Raw genomic sequence first — 23836 nt, forward strand, 5'->3', positions numbered from 1 at the left:
CTTTTCATAGATTTATTTGATGTTGACTGGACTCTATGAAAACCCATTCTTACTACTACTTGTGTAGACTTTGTCACCGTTATGCAAATTTCCTTGCTGGTCCCATACGTAATAGGGATGTGGGTGTGTGAAGTATTTTCTAGAAGTGGGGATCAGGATTGACTTTTTGCAAAATCGACACACTATAAAGTTTTATTTTTTGCATTTTTCCTGAGCAGCGCTGCGGGGTGGAAGAAAAGGGATTTTAGATGGGCATTTCCGTTTTACGGACTTGGGGTTTGATGATCATTTTATTTTGCTCTAAGGAAAGTAAAAGAATATAGCCTTTGTTGATGCGATCGTTATCATCAGCAGTACCAGTGGCATTAAATTCTTGGCTATGTAAAATAACTGCTATGCGTTTTCGAAATTATATTGGATATTTGAAATAATATTACTAGGTAATCATCATCATCATCGTTTCAGCCGTAGGACGTCGACTGCTGAACATAGGCCTCCCCCAATGATTTCCACAATGGCCGGTTGGTGGCGGCCTGCATCCAGCGCCTTGAATTGTTATTATGAGGTAATACATAATAACAATTAATTTATTGAAATAACTTGCTATCCGTATTGCTCCGTATCCGCTAGCCGGCTGTTCGTTGTTACAAACCGCGAATTCGAACCGTTTATTCAGTTTACATAAGTCATTTGGCATGCCGAACGACGCATAACTCCTTGCCCGGGTTAGAGCCTAGATTTATGCCTAGATCGAGCGCGGCCGTTCCTCACGACCGCTATTACGGGTAACGGGTTCCGCTCCCGGTGAGGACATTAGTTTTCATCGGCCACTGATATGAGTGTAACAAACTAACGACGTTCCGCGTTCGATTCCTTGGTGGGCTGATGAGGAACGCTAATTTATAGTTGGCTTGGTTAAATATACTTCAAGTAACTTGAATTTGATCGATGGTTACAAGGCCCGGTAGTTTGTGTACCGGACTACAATGGCAGCCGCGGTTGCAGGTCTGAATCTCTCTGGGAGCAATTTCGTATTTTAAGCAAGTACGTGTGGATATTGGTTAAGCATAAAACCAACAACGGCAACGAAAATGTGTAGTCTTATGTGCATGTTATTGAGTATTTTGCATTTAGATGGACGTAGGTATGTGGTCAATCAAAACAAGCTTTCATGTGGGTTCAAAGCAAAAATAAAATAAAATAAAACTCAGCGATTGATTTGAACGGAAAGGGGTTTTATTTTCACAAACGCTTTGGAAAACATTCACCCTCTCGAGTCAAAATCAAAATCAAAATCAAAAATATTTATTCAGTTTAGACCACAAGTGGCACTTATGAACGTCAATAGAAAATAATAAAAAAAGAAAAAGGTAGCCCTTATGGGGCACTTTACATGTCTCCTTATCTTTTGGGCCCTACCAGCGCTTCGAGACAAACATATGGCAAGTGCTGAGAAGAAACGCCGGAACAAACTCAGTCACCACTTATTGCCAGGAATTATCTAACGGTAAGAATAGTCAAATTTAAGTACATCAAATATGTGCAGACTGAACTGACCACGCATCCTTGTCATCAATATAGTCTCGAACCTTGTAGTACCCTTTGGACATAAGGGTATTTTTTATATGTATCTTAAATTTGTTTAATTCGACAAGGTTGTGTGGTATTTTGTTAAATATGGTAATACATTTCCCCAAGAATGAATTACCTATCTTATGCAACCTAAATGATGGAACAGCAAGTTTATTCTTATGTCTCGTGTTAAATGAGTGGACGTCACTTTTCTTAGTAAATAAATGTATATGTTTACGGACATACATAATGTTATCAAATATGTATTGCGAAGCCACAGTCAATATATTGATTTCTTTAAAAACTTCTCTAAGCGAGTCACGTGGTTTAAGACCGTATATTGCCCGAACAGCTCTTTTCTGTAAAATGAAAATTGATTCTATGTCTGCTGCTGAGCCCCACAGTAAAAGACCATAAGACATAATACTATGAAAATAACTAAAATATACAAGCCTTGCTGTTTCAACATCAGTCAAGTTTCTGATCTTTCTCACCGCAAAGGCAGCTGAACTAAGTCTTCCCGCCAAGGCAGCAATATGGGGGCCCCATTGTAATTTACAGTCTAGGGTAATACCTAGAAAGACAGTAGAGTTTATCAGTTCAATGCGTTCATTATTTACTGTAATATTAGTATTAACTTGTTTGACATTAGGCATAGTGAATTTTAAACATTTGGTTTTTTTTGCGTTTAATAGCAAATTATTAGTTGTAAACCAGTCTAATACTTTGGAAAGAGCATTATTCACGTCGTCAAATATTTCCTGACGCCTGTCAGTTTTAAAAATTAAAGAAGTGTCATCAGCAAATAATACTATCTCACAAAGGTCCTTTGAATAAAAAGGTAGATCATTTATATAAATCAGAAAGAGCAATGGTCCCAGTATTGAGCCTTGGGGCACTCCCATTTTTAGGGGGGCGCCCGAAGAGTTAGTTCCGTGAATATTTACTTTTTGTAATCTGTCTGAGAGGTAAGAGTGTAATAGGCTTAAGGCCTTGCCTGATACGCCATAATGTTCTAGCTTAAATAACAGAGTTTGATGATCAACACAGTCAAACGCCTTCGATAAGTCACAAAATACACCAATAGCATCTTTTTTCTCCTGCCAAGCATCGAAAATGTGTTTGATAAGAGCAACCCCTGCATCGGTCGTACTTTTCCCTTTTGTGAACCCATATTGTTTTTCATGAAACAGTTTATTTAAGTTAAAATGAGACAGTAGTTGATTGAAAATAATTTTTTCAAATATTTTACTGAGCGCAGGTAGTATCGATATAGGTCTAAAGTTGGATGGGTCACTTTTGTCTCCTGCTTTAAATAATGGTATGATTTTACTATGTTTCATCAGGGTAGGGAACTGACCTTCGTTAATACATTCATTAAAGATATGAGCTAAATGGGGAGCTATAAGAGGAATGATGGGTTTTATTATGTCTGTTGATATGCCCCATATATCCTCTGTCTTTTTTATATTTAGTTCTTTGAAAGTTTTTATAATAACTATGGGGTCTATTTGTCTAAATTTTAATGGGCTATTGCAAACATCAACACAACCCTCGAGAAGAGACATTGCCTGATATGAACATGAATTAAGATTGCTTGTTGTTATGATTGGTACATTTGAGAAGTAACCTTCGAATGCGTTTGCTACCTTATCATTGCATTTAATATACTTATTATCAATTTTTAACGCGAATGTGTCATCCCGAGATATAATTCTACAAGTTTCTTTATTAATACAATTCCAAGTAGCTTTAATTTTGTTGCCAGAGTTTTTAATTTTGTCACGTATGTAAATAGATTTTGCCATAGTACAAACTTGTTTAAAAACTTTTGAGTATTTTTTTACATATTCTATAAAGTCCGGGTCGCTACTATAGGCTTTTCTACCATATAATTCAAACATTTTTTTCCTACTAATATAAATACCTACTGTAGCCCAGTCACTGAATTTAGTTTTATTGTTTTTAATAATAATTGTTTTCTTAGGAAAAAATTTATTGAACTAATTCAAATAATTTTAATTAATTCAAATAATTGCTCATATAAAATATTTATACTACAGTTAAAGTAATGCAAAAGTGGGACCTTATTAGATATTTGAGATTTAAATTTGTCTTTCTGGGATGCAGTGACTGGTCTATATTCTATTTCCTTGCTCGATGGCACAAAATGGTGTTGAAATGACGCTATTTGACCGCAATGATCAGAATTAACAAAATTTATTATTGATTTCTCTAGCACTAAGCAGTTACAGAATATATTGTCTAAGCAAGTAGCTGATGTTGGAGTCACCCTAGTTGGTTCAGAGAAAAGATTTAACAAGTTAAAAGATTTGAATAAATTTAAAAACCGTATTGAAAGAGAGGAATCTTCTATTATATTGATATTAAAGTCTCCACATACAACTACTTTCTTTGAACTATTACACACTCTTCGAAGTACCTCTTCCATTGTGGTTTCAAATAATTCATAGTTACTAGATGGGGGTCTATATACACATACAATAACATAGTCGTCCAGTTCTGCACATGACAGCTCAATAGTTCGCTCAACAGAGAGAGATACAATATCTTTACGCTTTTTACATTTTAATTTATCATTGATTAATATTAGTGACCCTCCACGAATAGCTAACTCTCTAGTGAATGAACTAATAAGCTTATAATTATTAATGCTCAGCATTAGTTCATATTGCCTGAGCCAATGTTCCGTTAAACATAAGACATGAATATTCAATTCTTGGATAAATAACTCAATTTCCAAGTCTTTGCCGGAGAAGCCTTGTACATTTTGATGCACTAAATTAAAACCGTTAAATTTCTTTGTACCCGAATTTTGTATGCCAGAGTTATCCTCTATTGTCTTACGATGTAATTTAAATTATGATTTGGAACAGATTCCAAGGGTCGAACATCCATGGTCTGCTCAATAAAAGCAGTTTGGCTAGCCAAATTAATGGCTAAATATTTAATAAAATATGATAGCGAATTCGCTATTCGTCTTTTACAATATTTATTTAGATAATTATATTTATCTATTGTCAATAAACATTTATTTTTTAAATAATTGTTAATGTCAATTACATGGAATTTGCATTGATTATATGTCAGTGTATTCAATGTCAAATTCAATTTATATCTTAAATTATTTTCCTCCTGTGGCAAGCTTCTACTGTAGGGGAATGTGAACAAAATTATTTTATCTACATTAAGTAAACATAAGCTATCAAAAATATTTAGTAGGTCTTTTTTGCCTACATTGCCCCTATTTCCTATTAAAATTACTAATGTGGTATTTATTGAGAACGAATAATTTGTTATTTTTCTCATAATTTGTAAATAGGAAGCACCCGGTAAACAATGGTTGATTACACTTTGTCCCAAATAACCATTAATCAGTTGGCCCATATTTTTGCCTAACTCATCACTGAACATTACTATGTTGGTTTTTTCAATATTTTTAGTTGGGGAGCCGCTGGTAAATGTGTGTGATATCCTAGGACAGTAGTCTTTGTTTAGGGTGTTTAGAGTAGGTGGTGACTCACAACCAGACTGAAAACTATCTGTACAAGATTCATCCAATAGGATAGAATTTTGACAGTTGCAATTAGATATAAATTTTTTCAAAGCCTGGAAATGTTCATCACACTCTTTTTTTGTACATTGATACCGTTCAGACATTGTGTTCAAAGATTTCTTAAGATTACATAATTTATATTCTAGGTTTTCGACATCATGTTCATATTTCAGTACACTATTCTCTAACATTGTGGAACATATGTCAAGCTCATTCTTTAGACGCTGTCTCTCATTTATATAGTTTACTTTGTTGTATAAGCATTTTTGTTTTTTAATCAACTTATTTGTTTTTTTAATAGGTATAATTACTAATTTTTACATACTTTTTAAATTTATTTTTACTGCATCTGACAATCTTACCACATACAGGAGTATTGTTTAAAGTATTATCACAAGTTAGGTCTATGGTAATTAATTGTTTGTCAGATGCAGTTTGGGTCAGGCTGGGCGCACTACCGACTAACTCGTCAAACATGATTTGGGTTTTGGTGGCTGTGCAGGCTTCTCTTTCAGCTTCCATTACTTCGATATGGCTGTGAGCATCATAAAGGTCTTGTTTCATGATGGTCATACGTCTGAAGTTGTGTACGTACTCTTCATTGCACTCACCAAACCCGTCAATGATTAATTGTAGCCTATTCCGTTCCTCTACAATTGTCTCATAGTTGGTGTGCAGCTCAGCCATCTCTTTCTTTAAATGCTTGTTTTTATCCCACAAATCCATCAGCTCCCTCTCATTGTCCTCTCTTTCCCTATTTAATTGCTCAATCAAGTCTTTGGCTGCCTTCAAATCTCTCAAAGCCAGTTGGAGTTGGGACTCCTCCCGGCGAGCGAAGGCTTTACGTGTAAGCATTGTTTCTTTTGGTAAGTAAAAAAGTATTAAAATGTAAATGCCAAAGGATCAATTGATCAATAATTGGAGGTTAACAAAAATGTAGGTAAATATAACCTCTTACGCGGGTGACAGACAGTATAAGGTCACAATAATAGTATTTCGTTTCTAAAATATGCACTACTGTTGTAAATATAAAACAAATAGGTACCTGTTTCGAAAGATAGAACAATGTTAACAAAATCCAACGTAATATTTTCGTAATTGCACTGTCAAATCGGTCCTAAGTATTTGCACAATTTGCACCATAAACACAATGCAATACACAGATTTTAACGTTATTTCACTTATAATTACATAAAACAGTAACAGTGATGAGTTTAGAGACCTTTTATGATATTAAATTAAATAAAAATCAGTAAATAAATTGGGACAAGTTCAAATCAGCTGTTAGCGGTAGTGTTGCCACATAGTAGGTACCTAGCTCAAATTAAATGCAGTATTGTGATGGTATTTGAGATCAAAGCCGAATAAAAAGTTAATTAACCTATTCGTCTGCTCGCATTACCGATTACACACCCCATTTGAACCCGCAGTTAATCGGTCAGGCGGCTCGCTCTGAGCGAATTTCCATAGAACAGTCAATGACTAGTCTGCGTACATTCCACCTCCTCTAGCCCAGAGATGGCGCTGGATGTAAATTAAATTAATTGATAGCGAAAGAACGAGGCGTTTTCTTTCAAAGCCAAAACACACTTTTAATGGAAAAAGGCCAAATTTCACTCGATTTCGATATTGAAGTGCTTATTTTAAAAAAATAGGAGCTATTGGACAGTTTTACGAACTCTACCCATTGTCAAAAATCCAATGATTTGATTGAAATTTTAACTGGAATGCAAAATTGGTCCTGTTTAACTTGCAAAACGTCGTTGAAGTGACAATGCCTCCTAACTGCAGTTATTTTTTTTATTTTACAGGAGGTGGGAAAATACGTAAATATTTCTTGCGCATGTAGTATGTAGTTAGCAGCTATTTCCACAGATTCACTTCAACTATGAAAAATAACCATGCTGTTGTTTTATGTGGCACCTAAATATTAGGAAGAGGTGTATTTAAGTTTCGGTTATAGTTTGTGTGCTATTTTCTAACAAAATCCTGTATTACTCTGTTGTGCCATGTGTAATCTAACTGTAGATTCTTCTTCTTCTTCTTCTTCTTTTCAGCCAAATGACGTCCACTGCTGGACAAAGGCCTCCCCCAAGGTTTTCCACAATGAACGGTCCTGCGCTGCCCGCATCCAGGCTCTTCCCGCGACCTTTACCAGATCGTCGGTCCACCTAGTAGGAGGCCTGCCCACGCTACGTCTTCCAGCCCGTGGTCGCCACTCGAGAACTTTCCTGCCCCAACGGCCATCGTCTATACGAGCTATGTGCCCCGCCCACTGCCACTTGATTTTAGCAATTCTGCGAGCTATGTCGGTTACTTTGGTTCTCCTGCGGATCTCCTCATTTCTGATTCGATCACGCAGAGAAACTCCGAGCATAGCCCGCTCCATCGCCCTTTGGGTGACCTTGAGCCTTCTTATGAGGCCCATAGTAAGCGACCACGTCTCAGATCCGTATACCATCACTGGCAACACACATTGGTCAAATACTTTCGACTTGAGACACTGCGGTATTTCGGACGTGAGTATATGGCGAAGCTTCCCGAACGCTGCCCATCCGAGTTGGATTCGACGATTGACCTCTTTCTCGAAATTGGACCTACCTAACTGGACTGTTTGTCCCAGGTATACATAATTGTCAACAACTTCGAGTGTAGAGTCTCCAACCTTCAGAGGAGTGGGTGCAACACGGACATTAGACATGATTTTTGTCTTGTCCATGTTCATTCTGAGGCCCACTTGTTGAGAGGCTCTACTGAGGCCATCGAGCATTGTGCCTAGATCCTCCAAGGTCTCAGCCATGACTACGATATCGTCCGCGAATCGAAGGTGGGTGATGTACTCGCCGTTGATATTTATGCCAAATCCGTTCCAGTCCAGAAGCTTGAAGACATCTTCCAGGGCGGTGGTAAACAGTTTTGGAGATATGACGTCTCCCTGTCTTACCCCTCGCTGCAACTGGATAGGTTTCGAGTCCCGATCCTGGAGGCGGACCGACATTGTGGCGTTTTTGTACAAACCCCTCAACACTTCGATATATCGATAGTCAATTTGGCACCTTTGAAGAGACTGTAGCACTGCCCAGGTCTCGACCGAATCGAAGGCTTTCTCATAATCCACAAACGCCAGGCAAAGTGGTTGATTATACTCCTTGGTCTTCTGTATAATCTGCCTTAGCGTATGTATGTGGTCTATGGTACTAAAGCCTTTTCGGAAACCGGCTTGTTCGGGAGGCTGGAAGTCGTCGAGCCTGCGAGCGAGACGATTCGTAATGACTCTTGAAAACAGCTTGTAGACATGGCTCAGAAGTGAGATGGGTCTATAATTCTTCAACAAGGTTTTGTCACCTTTTTTGAAGAAGAGTACCACCACACTTCCGTGCCATGTCGTAGGCGTTTTTCCTTCGAGGATGACGGAATTGAACAGCTTCTGAAGAGCCCTTAGTACCGGCGTTCCGCCTGCCTTCAAAAGCTCAGCCGTGATTCCATCATCACCCGGTGCCTTGTTGTTCTTCAGCTGTTTGAGAGCCATTCTAATCTCGTACAGACTGACGTCCGGGATATCTTCGGTATAGTTTCGGGTCAGTCTGGCTCTTGGGTCTTCGGCTAGATTTGTGAAAGGTGCGCGTACACTCGTGTATAATTGTCCGTAGAACTTCTCAACCTCTTCCAATATCCCCGGCCCCGACGAAATGGCTCTGCCATCCTCTGTCTTCAGCTTGGTCAGTTGACTTTGGCCAACAGACAGATCTCTTGCGAACACTTTAGAGCCCTTGTTTCGCTCAATCGCAAACTGTAGATTATGATTAGCAAATGTTTTGTTGCAGGTAAGCGACTAATTAATTCGTGGGCACTGGCGGTGCGCATTATGCGCCGGCACGCGCCTCGCCGCGTCGCGGCGGACCGGGGGTGAGTTTATATTCATTTATGTAACTTGTAGGTATAATTCATGAGTGCGCATTTTTCACTAGATAGAAGCGGACTGCACGTCTTGGGAAAATTTTGTAATTATAAAAAATGCTATCGTCAATTTTATTTACCTACTTTAAGTGAAAATCACATACTTAATACAGCTAATTTTCAGCATCGTTTAGCTTTTATGGAAAAACTTTCGTTAAGGAAATTTCTAATTGTAATCAGAATCATCGTGATCGCGTAGGATGTAACGGTAAGCCAAGTATTTACGGATGAACATAAAGCGGTGTGACGTTTATTACGGGCTACATTTTAAGAGACCATCGTCCGAAACTTGTACAAATAATATGATTTTTCTTTACCTACTTTAATTTATCGCCATATTTTACGAGAATATCACTTTCAGTTTTTGAAATTAGACTGTTTATTAATTTCAAACCAATATTTTTTTAATTTTACAGCTTGAAGATTTGAACTGTTTAAAAGTGTTTTATAGTAGTTGAACCTGCGAGTTATTAGTTTAAATCCACTACCCAATTTAGATTAGAGCCATAGACCAAGCCTCTTTAGGAAACATGGCAGGCTTATCAGTAATCTGGCTTGTTTTTGTTATTCTTGATGCAAAATGTAAAAAAAAAAAGATAAATTTGAAAAGTGGCTAAATTAAAACATGTCTAAAACCCATTCGGGGTCTCTCAACTAATTCAATAACAAAATATGTCCGAGTCCGAGCTCCCGTCTGGGGACCATGTTGTGGAGACGGGAGCCCAAAGTGAAAAGTATGCTAATCAGACCTTCCGAAACGCTGACGTGTTTGTAGGAAAACATGGCCAACATTGTTGGCATTTGTGCCGGTTTTAATTTTATGAAATAGTGTCTTGCATGTCTGTTTTATTTAGTAATTTTTCTCGAAACAAGGTAAGTACCTAACTGCGTTTTCGTTTTAGCACGTAGTTTTTGTGGAAAAAACACGTTATCTTAATGTATCTTGTTGTTCGTTATAAAATATTTGTAAAAACGTCATAAATTGTCCATAATTAAAAAAAAAACCTATTCACACAATATCAATAATGGTTTAACGATCGATGAGCATTTGTAAATAAATTAAGTATTCTACATTCATAGAAAATATCAATTCTCGTTACCAATAATCACCATGTGTCTTTATTATAACACTATTTACTTTACCTGTTATTATTGCCAAATCGAAAACTCCTTTAGAGGTAAGCCCTATTAATAATTTGATTGATGGGTTTGAAAAACTACCTATTACAAAAGGAAGAGAAAACAAATCAATAAAACTAATCAAGTCAAGTGCAATAACGATATCGCATCGCATTGGTGCAGCTGTAACGCTAGGGCTGTGTACTGTGTAGTGACGCAAAAAAGAAATTTGGGACACCACAGTCTACCTTCTTCACTACTACTTTTGTGTGATAAAACCAATAAACCAAACAAAAAGATTTGTAGTTATTTTTCATATTTTTTCTTACCATCTAGGGTTAGTAGACACGAATCTTATAATGCAACAATAAAAAGAACTGTGTGTAGAGATGCGTCCCGTTAAATCGCAATGGGGCTCGCAAGTCGGGACACCCGACGCCAGACATCAAGCACAGCGTGTTTATGTGTGGGGCTGCTGCGGGGACAGCATTATGCGCATTTGGCGCCGACGCTAAATTATTTTTTAATTTTTAATGAACGCAATATATTCTCACGCGCTTGGATTTTATGCTTGTATGAGCGAGTTTTGACGGCTGAGTGCCTGTATTTATTTTGTAATAAAAAATGATACGTCCGTATATTAAAAAAATACCCGTTGGTTTTTTTTGTAAAACAAAATTTGCATTCTTTTACATCCTTATTACCTATGTCCTATCTAGGTGTTTAAACCTTACTAGCCTTAAAAAAATATACTTAACAATATTTCCATAAGTAATAAAATTTTAAATGTCTGCTAGGCATTTACATGTGGAAAACGGTTACGACTTTTACCAGACCTTACAGTTAAAATGAAAATGTAGCGTCACAATGTACCGAAATGAACCGAGCCGTGTTATTCCAAGGTCGACTCCAATGCGCCCCTGTGCGTACTACGAGCAAATGAATGAACGAGGGCGCCGGACATAGGGACGGGGTGGAATACCCCAGCACGCCGACCGACGCTTTTTGATACTTGACGCATTTCTGACCGTTTATTTTAAACCATTTTCACAGTTTGACCGTTATTTTGGAACGTTATTTTAGCATTAAGACCTAACTTTTAATATTAGTTTAAGTTGCGATTTCATACAACACAAAAAATATTTATTAGCTCAATAGCATCGAATCGTATTACGCAAGCCATGGCTGTATTTTTAGCTCTTGCAGTTTTTATGTTAGAGTTATCAGGCTCAACCCAACGGCTTATTTTATACTTTAACTATAATATATTATGTTGTCTCGAAAATTATAAAGCGTTTGTCTTATTATAATATGATTAACTCATATAAACTTCGGGTGTTGATGGAGTGTAGACTTCGGGTGTTGATGGAGCAATTATTTAGCGTTAGCCGTTTTGTATCTAAGAAGTGTAAGTTTCCCACAGCATTTTAAAGATGTTAATCAATAATGGGTGCACAATGTAAGAAGATTATCTCGTGGTACAAATGTATTCCGCGCTACACGGTGGGCTAATTAAATGGCCTATGTCAATAAAATCTCAAGAATGTATTAAATGGTTGTCAATACTTTAATCGTGTCACATTAAATACATTTTATATGTTCATTTAATTTGCATACGTTAAGTATGGTCACTGAAATTAGATCTTTTACGACCCGTTTAAACTTATAAACGTTCCGTTTGCATAAAATTTTATCGCTAATGGATTTTAATAGGGTCGTTAAAGATATACCGGTGAATTTTTCACTATAACCGTTATTTAAATGATTTTGTTTCAAATATTATCAAGATGTAAAGATTTATATTGCGGGATTTAAGTGATTAAGCTTCAGTGACTTACCTAAGACCTCAAAGGATGCGCTTTTAATGGGATCTAAATGCAGAAACACGATTGCCCGACCACCGCAAGTATCAAGACCATTAAATCAGCATCGGCTTTTACGAGCGGGTACTGCACGCGGCAAGGTTAGGTTAGTTCGCAACGTGGCCGCCTAGACGCGCCACCTCCGCGGCAATGTTCAAAAATCGAACGCGAAATATTCATTTGTTTTTTAATTTAAAAGTGGTTTAAAATTAAAAAAATAAATGTGTGTAGTGCCAGAATTGATCAGTGTATTGTGTGAAGTGAGTTAGTTTAGGTTTTGACATTTAGATCAGTGTTGTTTTTCAAAAATATTGACAGAAATGCAACTTGTTGATTGTCTTTTCTTTGGTTATACTTAACCAAAGTGTAGTCTAAAATATTTTCTTTTAAAAGCTCTGTTTTCACTGTTTAGTTATGCAAAATATTAAAATTCACCTAACGTTATCCAACCTCTTTGTTGTAATTTCGACTGTATGTCTATTCTCATAAGGTCAACTTTACTCTATCACCCTTTTGTTTGTGTTAATTATTGTAAGCCTTAATAACATCACCAAACGCCAGAAAATATTTTTCAGAATCTGTTTACTTTAGTAAGTTTTAAAACTTATTGCAACGCTTGCAGCTCCAAAAAATCAATAAAAAGCGTAATAAAGCTCAAGTAACATGCACCTCCTGCATCTGATTGTCTCCCCAAGCAAATAAATAATAAGTCCCGCCGCGCTGCAAGTGTTTACAAACACACATCGATTTCGCATAAACCGCGCGGGACACGCGCGCGACGAGCGGGGGCGGACTGTCATTGTGACAGAGCGTGGCTCTATGTTGTCGTTGGGTAGTGATTTTTGGGTTATCTGTGGTAGAATTGTCTGTTCCTTAATTTTTTTTAAACAATAGAAGCTATTAATATCTGTTAATTAAAACATTATTTACTTAGCAGCTTTTCAGTTAGGTCTTAGTTCTGTGTTTGAGGAACCGATTAAATAAAATTAATTAGACTAAAAGTTTTTACGTGTCGTGGAAATGATTCAGGATAAGTTTTGTTTAAATAACAAAAATGCAAATCCTCCCTCTGGGATCAATGTCTCGATTTTTCATAATAAGGAACAACGAAAACAGAGTACATACTTGTTAGTGTAGGCTGCTGTTTGGGCCTAAACTACCTTGCTGTTTTATCTATTAGTAACTGTGTTTTATCACATTTATAAATCATCTATACATGTATCTTTCCCTCTAGTATCTCTTTAGCCCCTTTATTTACATAAATATCAGTTGAGTATCGTCTCCTTTGGTCACTCAGCGCGCTACCTTACATCTGACGCGCAGCGCCTGTGTGCGTCGGACTTTACCGTGACTCACGCTGCGGCGGGACTTTGCCGCCTTTTCGCCGGCTGGCGCTCGTCTTCTCAGACTAAATCGCTTGCGAGTCTCAAATAAATTAGTTGGAAAAGCGATTTTTATCGTAGATTGGTTTTAAAGTAACTTTTAAGCGTTACGAGGCATTTAAAAGCAGAAGTCAAATTACAAAATTTGCTTTTCGTCTTGTATAATTGTTACAGCAAAGTACACTTTTTAATAGACTGCGTAATTAATTTATTCAATTATACATTCAAACTTTCGTTACAGTATTTTTTTGGAAGTCTTTACCACGAGGACTGAATCAAAACAAACAGAACTTCGTTCTAATATGGCCCCAATCCTTATAAGAATAAGACTTACATTACGATGTACCTATTTATTTGAAAGGGGTGACCTCCCCTAAGTTAGACTCAGACTGCATCGCTTTGTACAGATAAAATTAAAAGTATGTACCACCTACCTATGTTTTCTTAAATGAGTTCCTATTTTGCGGTGATTGTGTGAAACGGTATAACTTACACGCAAGAAAATTGAAACCTAACATCTCAGTGTTGTTCAGTCTGTGTGATTAAGAATAATTTAAAAAAAGTTTCTGACAAAAACACCATTATTTTTTAAAACTCATTATAATCTTGTAAACGGACAATAATATACATGATTTATTGTTTATCAATTATCATGTTAGGCTAATTAACGGAGTAGTGGCACTGAAAGTAGCCGCTCTTAAACAAGCCCGCGATAAGCTTATCGGCAAGCTGTTGTCTGACGAGCTTAGAAAGTGGCCCACGTGTTAATTAAGGCTGATGTGCGAGGCTGATACTGCGGTGCACTGAGTTATTATTGTCTTTGACGATGCATGCTCATGAATGCAAACGCAATGAATTTGATTTTTATCTCGGAGCTTGCCTGGCTTGGTGGTGCTGGTGCGTGTAGCTAAAGTCAGCGGTCGCGGATTCGGTCACAAAGGGCAAACATTGGTTGAAACAGGGTGACTTTGCAAGGTGTGTTCTTTGCGAGCGACTAAGAATCAGTAAATTGAAGAACAAAAACTTTTTTTTTCTGATTGATGGTTCTTAAAAATAGCACTCGTGGCTTCGCAAGAAAATGCCAAATCCCAAGGGCGTCGCAGTAAAAAAAAGTTTGGGCAGACCTGATTTAGAGAGGGAAATGGTGTTTAGGATCTTAAAAGATTCATTTTATACACGAAAACTTATGTGCTTTTCGTAGACTTTTTGTACTGTACCACGTGAACATGTAGAGTCGCGAAAATACGGACGTGTTACTGGTATGAGTATGCAAGCCTAAAAACAAGAAATAATATTGCTTAGAAAACAATTTTTCCTTATGTAAGTACTCGTATTAGACAGCCTTTCTGAAGAAATTCCTTCAAACAGTTACCTACTGATAAGGTTCCGATTTCAGAACTGTCTGAAATTAAAATACTCATACAATAGGTTTGCTGGAGGGTGCCGTAGTCACCAAGAATGTGTAAATGATAATGTGCCATAAATCACTCTTCAACGGAGGGCGGCCCTCCTGTGTGCAGCGGGGATAATAGTGCGGGGAAATTTCATTATTTCCAACACACTTTACAGTTCAAAAGAATAGTTATAAAACACGTGGAAGAGATATCGCCGTAAACATTTTACAAGGCGTTTCTCCATTCTGCAAACACGTATTCTGGCATAAATTACGTAGCTATTTTGTTTCTGGTAAATAGGTATGATTTATGAAACGCCAGATTAGCATTTTTGTATGTATAAGTGCTAGTAAATTCCATTTTCGTTATTGTACATCTGGTCGCGACTTATTTTCTTTTGGTTGGCAGAAATAAATGGTTTGTCCAAAGAATATTCAATCCTTTTACTCCACAGATTTCTGTGTCCCGAGATGCAACAAACTATTACGATTAGACAGTGACAGACGTAGCGCAAGACAGTAGGTGCGGTAGAGACGGGGCATAATGGCAGGGGTGCAGTTTGTGCACCAAACACGGCGCTCGGAGGGACTGATCAAATAAAATATCATTAACTCATGCAATGAGGGAAATTATTTTGGGGCGTGACTACCAACTATACAATTTGGTGAGTTCTAGAAATTGATACGGTGGTCCAATGAAAATATTCTTGGTATTTGCAATATCGTTAAGGGTGGATTCGACCAAACTAGAGTAAATATTAATCACAGAATAAATCGTCAGTTATTCGACATTTTGACATATTTCCCATACTGAAACTGTCAATGTGCCAGTTATACCAGGAGTTATTTTGGTAAAGTTTGGTCGAATCGGGCCTAAGTAAAATCCTTTGAAAGGTAAACTGTTAGATCCTTACCTAGTAGACCTACATTTAGGACTTGCCCGTGAAGTCGTGATTACTTGATTTGTAACGGAGAAAGGTCTTTGATTAGAAACATTTTTATGATAAAATATAAACTATTATAAAGTATAATTTGTATGTTCAAGTTCTTTGATTGATTTTTCATCCACTAACTATTTCGCAACTTTTAAAACTACGTCGTTCAGTTTCAAAGATTAATCTAACTAACAAATAATTAGAAAATTGTGTGACTTTCGAATTTGTAGGTAATTTATTGACTAATTACCTAAGTAAGAACTTACGATACTTACCTAACTTTAACCAAACATACACCTCCTTCGCCAAACTTCTAATATTACATTTATCTGATTCTGTGAGTTTCTCGATTTGAGCAATCTCCTCAGTTTAATTAATGGGTCCTCACACTTCCTCCTCGCCCTCGTCGGCAGGGAGAGGGAATCCCCGCCTTCTGTTTATGACTCTACATTTATTTCTAGTATTGGCCACTTTTTACTGATTGTTGCATCAATTCTTAGATTTATTCATCTTTTCTTTTTGCACAATTTAAAAATCTGCTAGTAAACTATATTTATTAGTTTACAATATTTCCAGAAAAAGAAATCTATTTGATTGTCGAAACTCGAATCTTGGTGTACTGGGTGGGACTTTTTCATATTTTTTTTCATGAAACTGAAAGAAGGCTGTCGTCTAATTTTGAGCACTTCTATTAGGCTACTCATGTATTAACATATTGATAGTTTAAAAACAAGAAAATAATATGTCTTATAAATAATATGACTGAAAATATCGAAAGTGGAAATTGAGAGAAAAAAGGAGTGTCTGGCATCCATCAAATTGTATGAATGGTTCTCGATTTGAGCAATCACCTTAGTTTAATTTTCGTCCCCTATGTTTCCGTTACGTGTCGGTTATGTCGCGGTGGGGGGAGTGGGGGGAACAACCCTCGACGGGGGATATTATGACTATTGCATTATGTCTATACCATGACGTCTGCCGAAATTTAATGAAACGTGGTTGTGTAGGTGTTATGTTTTTTGAAACGTCTGTACCTTAGATCTTCTTCTTTTTGTCGTGTCGACAGCAAACCTACACAGCATCAGCCCAAAACTCCGCCACAAGGGTGGCGTTGTCAGTAAGGCTGCTGCACGACTACTAAGCAACTGCATGCAGGAAGATTAAGGCTGGGTTGCACCATCTTACTTTTACTTTGACAAACGTCATAAATCTGTCAAACTCCATACAAAAAGCACCGGTTATCGTTATAGTTACGGTCAAAGTTAGGTGGTGCTACTCAGCTTTAATGAAGGCTCATTAAATCTTCCTGCGTGCAGTTGTTTACTTTAGTTTGATAGTTTCGTTAAAATACTCCGTAAAAATGTTCGTTATTAAATCAGAAACATCCTCACTACGTCATCCTGGTGCGTCACGCCCCAGCTGCGTCGCAACCACGTCTGCGAGTCTACGACCTTAGTCTGCGACCCCTGCGACATTTATTATGTCTTCAAATATAGCCAAAAAAACAATACCTACCATGTTGAGTTACTGTAAAGCAGAAAATAATTAAAAATAATGAATTGAAATTCAAGGATTCTGTTGACAATCCAATAAGGGCAAATGACTACCCGTCTTGTCACGAGTCGAAATATTTCATGGACGAAACACAAAACAAAACGTAGCATGGTCGACTATCGGAGATACATTTCACAATCTATTTCTTCATTTTCCATAGTTTTTCCGTATAGTCATTCACTGATTTTACTTCGTCAACTTGACTGTTCAGCTGATCACAGACGTGTACCTGAAAAGTCGTTATAATATTCAGGCGATTTGATTACACCTGTACCTACTGTACGTACAGGTATGAACATTGAACAATAGGGGGTGTTGATGGCGTGTTTGCTCATTCATTAGGTATGAATTTTAACGGCACGCGTTGACGCGCCGAAACAAAACGGCAGACTCAAAAATAAAACAAATGTTATCATCACTTTTAATATGGTACGGTGAATTTAGTGTAAAATTAAATAATAATATTGAGTGGATTTATAAGTTTTCTTTCTATATTTTTTCAGTCACGAAGGAATTAGGTAGACGTATTAATGTATTTACCTTATACTATGGTGATTGATATAGCATCCTACTATATAATACTAGCTGACCCGGCGAACTTTGATCCGCCTTAATGGCAATAAATAAGCAGACTTTTTTTTAAATTTCGAACGGGATAAAAAATATCCTATGTCCTTCTCCTGGCTCTAAACTACCTCCCTGACAATTTTCAGCTAAATCGGTTCAGCCGTTCTTGAGTTATAAGTGGTGTAACTAACACGACTTTCTTTTATATGTATAGATAAATGCGAAAGTTTGGATGTCAGGATGTCTGGATGTTTGTTACTCTTTCACGCAAAAACTACTGAACGGATTTTGTTGAAAACTTTACAGTATTATTGTTTGTGACCCAGATTAACATATAGGCTATAATTTATGCCGATCTGTGACACTAAATTTCACGCGGGTGAAGCCGCGGGCAAAAGCTAGTTTGAAATAAATGTATAAGATGTGTATAAGTGCCCTGGAAAGGACCTAGGCTGGGTATTGAATAAATGATTTGATTTGAAATGTTCGCGCTCGTGATGAATTTTGAGTTGATAACCTGTTTCATAAATAACCTAAAGGAAGAACTTTAAAAGAACGAAACCGTTACCAAGCCCTTTAGATTATTTTAATCACACAATATTTTATTCAGCTTGGATTTGTACCGTGCCGCAGTAAAATTTCAATACTCCCCAAAAGCAAGTGGGCAGTTAATAGTTTCCAAGTTATCAGCAGATAGCGATCGCAACATTCGGGGCAGTTCGTGGCATTCTCGAGCAGTTCCTGCACTCAGGCAGCAAGGGGTTTGAGATTTATCGCCCAGCGGCCCGCGCAGGCCTATTCTGGACAAGCACGATTTATGATGACGAAGACAGATTGCGAATGATTGTTTATTTTTAAATCCTGGAGAGTTTATGAAACACTGAAAAATATTTTTTGCAATAGGGCGCTACCAACCAAGAATGGAAATCATTGGGGGAGGCCTATGTTCAGCAGTGGACGTCCTGTGGCTGAAATGATGATGATGAACAAGAATTATAGACTATGCCAAGAGCGACTTATGAATTAACGCTGCGAAATGTCCTCCCTGAAATTAATATTTTTTCATCTTACGTCCAAATATGAATTACGTCAGTGCAACTGACAGCATTATTTTTCTGAATAATGGTCGAAGGGTTTCAAAAATAACTAATGGTTTCAAAAACTTTACTCGACATCAATCTTCGGTTCCAGAATAAGGCGCTGTAAGGGGAACTTTAATAATGCTATTTTCCGAAGGGTGCTAAATGGAATCGCTTACATTGACGATTCCTTACTATTCTTACCTTTGCATCTTATTCCCTTCTACTATAGTTCATTTTCCTTTACGAAACATCGAAAAACTTACCGTACTGCTTGCAACTTAGTTGCAGTTGCCGTAACCCTTGTAGTTTAAGTGGTAAAGGTTGTTTTAGATTGAATAAAGTTTATGGAAAGTTTGCGCCGTGTTCTGCAGACTACTTAATCCATTATCAATCATTGTCTTCAGATTTAATAAGTGTTCGTGGATTTGAAGGATGAATTTCGCGAAAGGTCTTGAGTCTTGAGACTCGAGCACAATGAAAGTGAACATAGTAGGTCAATCTATCGGTGCTTCGTTCGTTTTAGCCAATTGACGTCCACTGCTGGATAAAGGATTCCCCCAAGGTTCCACAATGAACGGTTCTGCGCTGCCCGCATGCAGGCTCTTCCCGCAACCTACCAGATCGTGCCTACGTGATTAGTAATACCTACTCATAGGTATAGAGCAAGTTAAAAATATCTCAAACTAGGAGCGTGCGATGCGATTCATTGCCTATAGAATCAGTACCTTAATAAAGGTAAAGAGTCAAACATTGAAAAAAATATTTTCTATGATCTTTGGAAAATGGAAAATGGCATGATTCACCACGCATACCGTGGAGAGAGTTTACTTAACAGCTTTCTGTTGTACTTAGTTAAATATTAGTTTGTGTGGGCGTTGACTGGGGTAAATCGTGTTTAGACGCTGATTTGATTTATTTGAATTTGAGCTGTCATGACATTTCTCAGTGATGGATAAATGTCAGAATTTACGAGGATCCTAGCTTGATATTTATAACAAATTGGGTAAAATACTTTGAGCGTACAAGTTAAATTTAGCTTTAAGCTTAGTGTCGGTTAGATTTTGATTTTAAAATACTTTCTTCTAATATTTTTATAACACTTTCTACAACAATTATGTACTTTTAATTTCTCGCTTCATTTCAACTTAATCAGTAATGATTTGATTTTAATGCCCTTTGGCTTCAAGAGTTGCATTTCTGAACATATTTTTAAGGTTTCGATAGCATTTGCTTTAAAGGAAATCTCTTAGCGTTACTGTTATTATACATAGACTGACTGAAACAATTTATAAGATAAAGTGTTGAAGCAGTGACCAAGTGACCACCATGGCCGACCATTGGTCGTGGCTTACGGGCGCCGAAGCGGAGTACACGTACAGCCCGCCCACGCGGCCCAGCCGCCCGCCCCACCGGCCGCTGGTGAAACTGGCGACCAGCGCACACCTGCACACCATTGCCAGGTGAGTGTTACACAGCACACAGCGACGAATGAGTGCGCTGGCGGCCACTGGTGGCAGCTAACGGGCACCGAGGTGGAGTACACGTACAGCCCGCCCACGAGGCCCAGCCGCCCGCCGCATCGGCCGTTAGTGAAACTGGCCACCAGCGCACACCTGCACACCATTGCCAGGTGAGTGTACTAAACGCAACAGCGACGAATGAGTGCGCTGACGCCCACTGGTGGCAGCTAACGGGCCCGAGGTGGAATACACGTACCTATAGCCCGCCCACGCGGCCCAGCCGCCCAGCAGCCTGGTGAAACTGGCGACCAGCGCACACCTGTAGGCCTAAGATGCGCGCCGCGATAAGTGGTTATCACGCCATTTTATCGATTTTGCCCATACATTTTGACGTCGATAAAAGTTATCACGGCGCGCATCTTAGGCCTACAGCACACCATCGCCAGGTGAGTGTACAAAACGCAGCACAGCAGCGAATGAGTGTGCTGGCGGCCACTGGTCGCGGTTAACGGGCACCAAGGCTGATTTTGTTGACAGCCCGAAATTCACGGGAGTGAAGCCGCGATCAGGCGGTAGTAATAGGTAGGCCGATATTGGTGCTCATTCGAGGACGAAACAGCCGACCACTGTGAGTTGGCCTATAGCAAAGTTCTCGTATTTTCTTCATACTATAACCACAGAATACATAATAGTAGCAACAGAAATTGCACTCCTTTGATTTGGATCAGATGCCGCCATTTTAATGGTAACATTAATAATGCAAAATTTCCAGCTCACCTGATGCATTCGAAATTGCACCTTACTAATACGCTCACAAGAGTGCTGTTTTGATTTACTTTTTTTATTGGTGTACGCCAGTCACATAATATTATCTGGGACGTTAATGTGTTTTATGCTTGTGAAATGTACCTAACTGAAACTTTTTTCTGATTGGTAAGGCATATTAAATAACAATATTTACTTATTTTGAATGTAAACTGACCAAAAAGATTTTATTCTTTAAGAAAACCCTCCTAAAATAATAAGAACATAATGCTACTATTGGTAGCACCTAACGACGACTTACATGCGAGACGCTAAGTGAATTTTCATTAAACTAAATGAAACTTCAGTGGTCTTAACGATATTACTACTAAGAAACTAAGAGCACGTCGGGCACCTTCGTCTGCTGTTGAAACTAAAGACGCTCCGACCCTGCTCAAACTTTTCAGACAGACGCTAGTGTTAACTAGTCTTAAAATAGATTATTCTAGATTTTAAGAACTCATGCATAGAGTTCATTTTAAAATGAAAATAAACTCTTATTGTATTGGGGTATGACATGTCTTAAAAATTAAGCAAAATTCAAGTGGAAATTCATTTCTGTTACCAAAACATTACTCCATGCATTTCCCTTCATTAACATTCAGCACGTATTTCATGAAAAATGGTTTGACTCTCCAAGGAATCCATTTGGCAAAGAAAACCAACCATTTTCTGCTACCAAAACTACATTTTCGCCGCAAAAACAACCTTAACAGCTATTGCAATAAGGAATTTGTAATTTTCTTCAGGGAAAACTCATTTGAGTTTTCCGTGACTTCTTATTCTTGTTGCATTTTTTCCTTACTTTCCTACGTGACCTTTATGCATACTGAGTTAAGGTTCGGTTTAGTTTAGCGGCTTAACCTGGGCAGTACCTAATGATGTTTTCTTACAAATTTATATTTTCAGCTGGAAAGTGAATTTTCAGGGGTTTTTTAAGGTTTCAACTGCAAACGTATGTTTGTTGGCGAGTGAACGTTGACTGCAATGACAGCTTGATGGATGAACACGAGTTGAGGGTTTAATTTCACGTGATGTATGGAACCATGAATGTTTCATGACGATGTCAAGGTCTGAAAGCCATATTTTCATGTTTAAAAAAAGTTTCCTAATGCATTTTATGCGTCAGAGGTTCTTTATAGGTGTTTGTCATTGTCCGTCATTTACCATAACATAATGACTCTATTATGTGCTATGAATTTAAAATTATACACTTACTCAAACGATAAAGATTCGTGGTATGTTTTTAAACTTGTTTACGTAAGTACTATGTAATTATTTGAAATTAGGAATTTTTTTAAAAATTAGTTTGTAGGTCGTTTGGCCAATCTTTTGTGATAAGGTGGCTTTTGCATTATTGCGATTCAAAGGTATTTTAACAATAGTAGTATGAGACAGAGCAGGCTAGGGGCAAATAGGTCATCTGCTCGTATATTATTACTGCCTGGCGACTGGACATAATTGTACCAGTCAAGTCATTGCGTTTTAACGAGCTGATCATACAAATTACGAAGCTCATCCACCATCCTCAATCAGTTTAAATAAACAGTATGTCATCTCAAGACAGCAGTCTCAGGTAATGCGAGGAATCTCGGAGCGTCATAAACACGGGGGAAACAATGAGCCATCGCTTCACGTGTGGCTGGTGCATGCCAGGGCTGTCTATCTTGAAATGTAACAAAAGTTGCTATGATTGAATAAAAAAAGCTAGATATTATTATTGATTAAAGGTCCCAGGTAGAGCGCAGTGTATTAATTAGGTAGCTGTACGCAGTGAGACTGACACGAAACCAAACTCCAAAGAGAATGTAAGATCACACTTCTATCAACTGATACTTCTGTGGCATACTTATGACTTGATACAGATTATAAGGATTATGTATATTATGTTATGCTATGAACGTGTATAGTTTATTGAACTTACACCCTTTTTACTCACAAACTAGGTACTTACTTGAGGTAATATTTCAGATGATTTTCCATTTTTGTTCAAAATCCAAGAACGGCAACCCTGAAGCCATCTCCCACACCAGTCACGTATTGCCAGGGGAGAAATAAATTTTCCCCAAAATCGCGACTTGCTCTATATGGAAATTTTTATATTTTCCACAGACAGTATGTTTGTCGTTGTTTTTATTGTTGCCCATGATGAGGCGAGCAGGTGGTAGGAACTTTAAAGCGTGCATTGAATACGCAGTGATAAGAAATTGTATGCAAATATCTAATACCAATTTGGTGGGGAGAATGTGATACCGGTTTTGCATAAGTATAAGTAATATTGTGTGTTTGTTTGGAATGTAAACGTCACGTTAATAACTTGGCGTTCCCAATTTTGGGAGTCGGTTTTCTTCATACGTTTGCGCTGACTGATATTTAATTTTATATTGAAGAAAATATTTTTTTATTTTTTGCAACATATTTTTGTAACATTTCATTTTATTGGTACTACATTTATATTCATTATTTATTCAAGCTTGAGCTGAAACTTCTTAGATTTTTCAGGGATAACAATGTCAGATGTTCCTTTTATTTAAAAAAATGTTAAAATAAAATAATAAAGACATTTTATTAA

The 23836-nt window shown here is 37.6% G+C and overlaps 1 protein-coding gene across 1 annotated transcript in view; it reads left to right on the plus strand.

Moving 5' to 3' along the window:
- Nucleotides 1-23836, plus strand: part of LOC135079791 (guanine nucleotide-binding protein subunit beta-5) — a 434210-nt gene that overhangs the window by 256291 nt on the left and 154083 nt on the right. The window lies entirely within an intron of this gene.

This window comes from Ostrinia nubilalis, chromosome 17, assembly GCF_963855985.1.
Source record: "Ostrinia nubilalis chromosome 17, ilOstNubi1.1, whole genome shotgun sequence".
In the NCBI taxonomy this organism is placed as follows: Eukaryota; Metazoa; Arthropoda; class Insecta; order Lepidoptera; family Crambidae; genus Ostrinia; species Ostrinia nubilalis.